Source organism: Austrofundulus limnaeus, unplaced genomic scaffold, assembly GCF_001266775.1.
Source record: "Austrofundulus limnaeus strain Quisiro unplaced genomic scaffold, Austrofundulus_limnaeus-1.0 Scaffold33, whole genome shotgun sequence".
NCBI lineage: Eukaryota > Metazoa > Chordata > Actinopteri > Cyprinodontiformes > Rivulidae > Austrofundulus > Austrofundulus limnaeus.
In genome coordinates this window covers 1526317-1532995 of record NW_013952435.1, presented here as the reverse complement: position 1 = coordinate 1532995, position 6679 = coordinate 1526317, and the positions used below count along the sequence as shown (strand labels likewise).

Sequence of the window (6679 nt, the reverse complement as noted above, 5' to 3'; positions counted from 1 at the left end):
CCATTAATAGTATAAAAAAAATCTCAGGTCGGGCCTCAATGCATTATGGGATATGCTGGTCCGGGAAGAATCCCTCGGACCAGTCCTTCGATTCGGGCCAAAGGAAGGACGTATTTGTCGGCCGCATCGGAGGAGTCTTCAGTTTTGGACGGCCTTCGTCGCAGCGCTGTGACGTATGCGGCCGACAAATTCGGCCTTCGGAGGACCCGTCCTGCCATTTTGGACACAGCCTACATTGATTGAAGTTAGAAAAAAAAACATCCCGTTTTCACCATCCCTGAATGTAGTAAACAACTCTTCAGTGACGTGCATGGTTAGAGTTAACGCGCAACGTTATAATGGAGACGTTAATGCGTGGAGAGTGTAATGTGCTTTTATTGTGAAAAGCCCGGAGAAGTAGTTTTGTAGTAGAGTTGACTGGTGGTTTAAGTTTTATTAGCACACAACTATAGACCCGATAATGATCTTTTCTCAACCCTTCATGACTGGACCAAAATGCATGATTACTGTCTACAACCAGGCAAAGAAGAAAAGACGTATAGAGGTACAGTAAAAGAAAAAAAGTCAAAAAGCAACATTTGTACATTTTATTATCAGCTGAGCTGTGATGGAAAAAAAATACCGTCAAATACCATGAAACCGGTGTAATTGTTACCGTGATATAAAATTTGGGTCATACCGCCCAGCTCTAACTAGTAGTGGCAATATCCAGCAGTCATTGCGAGGGTACACCCTTGACAGGTCACAAGTCTATCATAGGGACATATAGAGACAAACAACCAATCACTCTCTCACTCACAGCYAGGGACAATTTAGAGTTACTRCTTAACCTAAAAGTCATGTCTTTGGTCWGTGGGAGGAAGCGGAAAGAACCCACGCATGCACGAAAAKAACATGCAAACTCTRTCCAGAAAGATCCCTGGGCTGGGATTMAATCCAGCGACCTTCTTGCTGAGAGGYATCAGCTCTACCTACAGAGCCAGTGTGTTGCCATTTGCACCATGGCGGTTTGCAAACCAGCTCACCTCCAAATCTACAGAGCTGTCTAGATGCTCGAATGGTTTCTTACACGGTGTTAGATTTGAGTTTTTATTACGTTGTTTGTGTTGTTCTTTAGTCTCATATTTTATTGGCTTATTTCTTCATAAAAAAACTTCTGTCTGTGAAAAGTGAAAACTTTTACTTCCTGTGTGATCGYGCTTTATAAAACTTGAGGCATCATAAAATTTTTAACTTTTGAAAAGTTAGAAGTCAGCAGATTGTTGCGGGGACAACTATCCTGCTTAACCTTTCACCAGTAATGATAGTGAATGTGTGTTTGGTAGGCAGCRGAGGGGTGACATAGCTTGCTTCTCCAGAAACTGGAAAGGAGCAGCCTCCTTGAGTTGCGAGGGTCAGACAAGGCTAATTAGTCTGCAGCGGCCCCTCAGATTTCGGCTCTGGGATATTAATGAAGTGATCCATAGGAAAGCAGCTGCTCACCAAACAACCCTCCATCACGCTCCGCTTCCCTCTTCAACARCTCACCGCAACCTCCTTTCCTCGAGCCCCCCTGCTGCTCCGCGACTCTACGAAGGAAGGGCAATGCTGTGCTGGGGGAGAGAAAAAAAGCCCACACCGCTCCCCCACCCCGGGATCATGACAGCTCCCGATCGATGGCCTCGGAMCAGGAGGTGGATGAGCGGAGGGGTGGAGCGCACAGCTGTGCGTGTGTCGCTATGCCAGGAGAGGGTGACAACAGCCTGGCTTTGTGTCCTACATCAACAGAAAAATGATGTTTCTACTAAAGTGAGCACAACGGTTTGAGGAATGGTTGTCTTGTCTCCATATTTTATCTATTTCTGCCTTCCTGCGGTGGGCCTGAGCCTTGATGTCAGGAGTAACGAGTGAGGTAAAGCTTATTAGAGCTTTCACTGGGAGAGCTACTGAAGGGCTTTGGTTGCAGCCGGAATGTTTTCTTGTCATTTCTTTCATTTACACACAGTCCATGTGGCGTCACACAGGCAGAAAAACTCGGATGGGGRCCAAGAATCACAGGAAACATTTCTGACAACAAAAACACAAGTATGCTTGTTTTTTTAGGATTATTTAYGAAAATCTGTTTTCAGCACAGACAGAAAAATAAAACTTTAGAAACATGTCAGTCAAGTCGACTCTCTGGACATTAGACCTCAAGTTAAATACAGGTGGAGAAACWTTGTCCAGTGCAACAAAGGTTTTTGAAATGAAAGTAAAAAGGAACAAAAATGGCTCAAAATGCAAACTAGGCAGCTACAGCAGTGAAAAAGTGCTATCATYAGGCAGAGGAGCTCYTTCAGTGGCAGACTGCTGGCCTGGCCCAGACCTGCTCCACGGACAGATTCAGGAAGTCTTTTGTCCCTCAGGCAATTAGGCTGTTTAACTCAWCWCAGYACAGTAAAAAATAATCATGTGATTATGGACAATTTATAGCAGGTTTTCTCTCTACATAAATGCTATTTGGGTATGTTTATTTTTATGTATATTCTTTAAGCCTTGAATTTCCCTCAGGGATTAATAAAGTATCTATCTATCTATCTATCTATCTATCTATCTATCTATCTATCAACAGTGCAGAACTGAATAATACAGCTAAAGCACTTACTCTTGTGTTCAAAATCATTTTTACAAATGATTACAGTTATGTGTGAATACTGATAAATAATAAATGTGATATACAGTAGATATTAGGGGTGGGTTAAAAAAAGGAATCACTAACCTTGTTAAAGGTAGCGCAACTACGTTTGCTGCATGACCAGTTTCACCTGTTCCCCCATGTTTGTCTTGTACGTCTTCTTGAATGGGTGTTTCTTAACTGCCCCCTCCTCTGAATGTACAGCAACTTGTGAATTTATTTCTGTGAAAGGCGCTATATAAATAAAACTTTACTTTACTTTACATTACCAGCTGATTCTCTGCAGAACTTAAAGACAACAGAGACCATGGTAACCTCTGTTTGCAAAGATTTATGCTCGTACGCGGTAGAGGAAAACGAAGAAAGCTTCGAATGGCTCATTCAGGTGCTCAAACAAAACTACTGTATGTAAAGATCTGACAGAAACTGTTCTCCCCGGCATGTAGAAATGTGTGAAAGACGACATTCTAACAAAATCTTTTAGCTTTGTTACCAACATTATTATTTTTAAACTTTAAGAAACGATTAAATTCACAGTGGTGGAATGTTGTAGCTGAAGTACCCTTTTTCATTTATTTGTTTGTTTGTTTGTTTGTTTGTTTGTTTGTTTGAATAAGTTTTATTGGTCAGAAGGTAACGGAAACATTACAAATAATTTTCATACGCTCAAAAGGAGTGGGCAGGGTAGGAGGGTATAATTATATTAGCCCACCTCTTCTCCTGCAACCTTATTTCCATCACTGCTTATTTGTCAAAAAATATTCTTCATTTCCTTCAATTGAATGCATCCAACACCACCGTCACCTGCAATTCCTTTTTAATTTAAAACCTTAAACTTAAAACTTAAACTGTTGAGTTTACAAGTTTGCCCTTAAAACCTGTTGTTTATGGTGAAAAGAAGAAATAAAGTGAACTTGTTTTTTGCAACACAGTGGAACCATTTTCATTATTTAAGAGCAGATCGAATCAAATCCAGTCGAATCGCGATTAATCGAATCAGAACCTTATGAATTGAAACTAAATCGATCTAGGGAACTGGCCACAACACCCAGCCAAATTAATATAAAATGTARACATAAGTTATACAAACAGGATTGTCTTTACATCAAATGTTGCACGTTTCAAAACAACAGGTGCCAATTTATGCAGGCTTAAGTGGAATTAGCTTTTTAGCACCACTTGTGATTTCTGTTGACATAGGAAAACAGAATTTTTGGTGTAAACAAACGCTCTTCAGTAAGGTGCACRGGGTTAATATTCTCAAAGTGGAGTTCCCCCTCTGTAGGCAGTGACTGCAGTTAGGTTGAGGTCTGAGAATTTTTCAGGATGAAAATCTGCATCTCGTTCCGACTCTGACAGCTTATTCTGTGCACATCCAGCACGTTCTGCATGAAGAGCAGAAACAGAGCTGAAGGCCATTAGGCCGGCGTGCATGAGAGCACCTCTGCAATTGAAGGTGAGTTGTTGTGAGAGGTCACCGCATGAATACTGAATGAGCCACACGGGTCCACAAGTACTGAATCAATGAGACTTTCATGACCGTAATGATGGAAATGAAAAATTGATATGCAAAGAAATGTGTGACTCAGCCAGGGGAAAATAACATCCTTAAAATTCTTAGCTGTTAAATAATGTTTTAAAAGCAGTGCAGATGGTGCTGGAACTCTTGAGCGCTCATGCAGACCGCGCAAACATCAAWTTTTCCTTCCGTCTCGTGTGTCATAACAAAAAGTGTCTTGTCAGAAGACAGTGGTGGATAAGGCTGCCGCTGYGAACAATATGAACCCTATTTGATCATCTGCTGAGCTCCAATCTGTTGGTAAACAATCGCCACCGGCGTCTGGTAATGACACATTTTACAGAAGCCGCGCGCCGGCCTCCCAGTAGCACCTCCATTACAGCGGGGTGACAAAAAATATGACCCCTTCTCTTTTTCACTGTCACACCTCTTAATGAACGGCGACACTCCACCCCCAACCTTTTTCCTCTTGATTAACTTTCAACCTTTCTCTGCTGTGGTCAAAGCCCTGATGAGAAAGTTAACCCTTGGCTGGGTTTGATTTCCTAGTAAACAATGCCGTGTGTCTGGTTCATGAGTAATTGAACACTATTGATTTTAGGGTCTGGGGGTGACAATAATTAGGTTGCATATTAGGTGACAGCAAACACAAGCTGTGAAGACAGCTCACTTCTCCATCTCTTACACACACACACACACAAAGAGACATCTTGTCACCTCCTCCCTCCATGATAGCATCACTATCCACTGTCTGGAGCAGCACTTGGTTTTGCTCTCCTTATCTGGCTTGCTGTCAATACAGACAACCCTTTGCTCCACTGGGGGCATGAGGCGGTATTGACATTCAGCTCAAACCCACAGCTCTGAGTGGAGTCCAGGGTGTTGCGCATGAATTATGCATGCCTCGACGCCAGGGTGCTGAGCAACACCAGTGCCATCATAATTGAAACAATTGAAAAGACAATACCAGATGGGTCAATAATTAGACAGCAGGAGGGGGAAACTTGATCCGGACGCTCCCCTGCTTGCCCTGCCAAACTAAACACCATGCACATGGAGGGGGGGACCTTTACCAACACGTCCCGGTCCCCTCCGGTGTGCGGTCACATGCTTCGTTACATGCTGAACTGTGTTTTTTTTTTCTGTGTGTGCACAATTATCAGGTAAGGATCAGGCAAACTTTCACAGGGAGATCACTTCTCACCCATGCTGCAGAGACAGCAGCTTTCTTTCTAATTAAATATTTAACATGTTATGTTTGGACCCAAGACGTTTCCTCTATTCCTTTCAGATCTGTGACATCAGCGAGAAACTGCGCTTGTTTATCAAAGAAAGAAAAACTGTCACCTTGGATTGGCTCTCTGCCGTTATTCATTGTGTCTCAGTCTGTGGAAAACAAAAAAAAGTGTGTGACTGATCCTCTTCCTCAGGCGTTGTGCTTTCATAAATCCAAAGTGAGAGCTCCCAACAGATCCATTACGCTCACTGGTCTCCTGGCCGGAGCGGCGACTCAAGGTGATCACCATAAAACTACATGCCACCAAGTCATTCGTCACCCTGCAATACGTCTAAAACAACTCTGCAGAAAGACGCAGTGTGATGGAGAGAAAAAAAACAAAAAGCACRTCAGGCCTACATATGTTATTAACACTTCTAAGCAAATATGTCCTGTTTTACTGCACTCCATAGTCAGTTAAAGTAATTACAAAACTAATTTTTGACAAATTTAATATATTCGCTGTAAGCACAGAAGGCTTTTGTTTTTAAAGTTTTTACKTCACTGCTAACATACAAAACAAAGAATAAGGAGTTTATGTGCAGTAATATCAAAGGGGACATGTACAAAATTCACTTTTTTAGCCGTTAAATGCAGTTTTCTCTATTTTCTGTGACATTTTCTGAACTATTACGTCAAATAAGGTCTGGATTTAAATACAGTTACATCATATTCATCTCTGATTCTGGGTTTTTCCTTGTAGACAAAAAATGTTTCTGCATAGCAATTTAGTCATAAACCTCTCTATCAAGCTATAATAGACTGCTCTGGGGGGGCTTAAAGAGACAGCGAGTGTTGTAAAATAACTTTAAAAAGTGACAATGTCATGAAAAACCTTTTTTAATTGTAAAGAACCCATTTTAACACAGAAAAGTTTCTTATTAAGGTTTAACACTGACTTTTAACTCAAGAAGTGACATCTGCTTCACATCCTGATTCAGTCATGTGACTGGGGAGGGACTCCGGAAACTGAAGTTCTCATTTCCTAAGTCTCTGTGCACCTGGGCAGCTAATTTTAGAAACTTTGTTTTCTCTTGGCAAACGTAAGTTTTCTCTCATACAGCTGTTCTAATCATTAGATAACGTCATATTTCACCTATAACCAGCATTTCTAAAACAATTTGATGTTTTTGTCACAACGAGACACTAATCATCAGCTCATTCAGTTTTTTTTAGATAAATACATATTTATTTTTTTAAATCATATTTAAAGAAATATAAGGATTAAAAT

The 6679-nt window shown here is 41.3% G+C and overlaps 1 protein-coding gene across 6 annotated transcripts in view; it reads right to left on the bottom strand.

Moving 5' to 3' along the window:
• The window catches only part of macrod2 (mono-ADP ribosylhydrolase 2), a gene marked incomplete in the record, with an annotated part of 450891 nt that overhangs the window by 245217 nt on the left and 198995 nt on the right, over positions 1 to 6679 (bottom strand).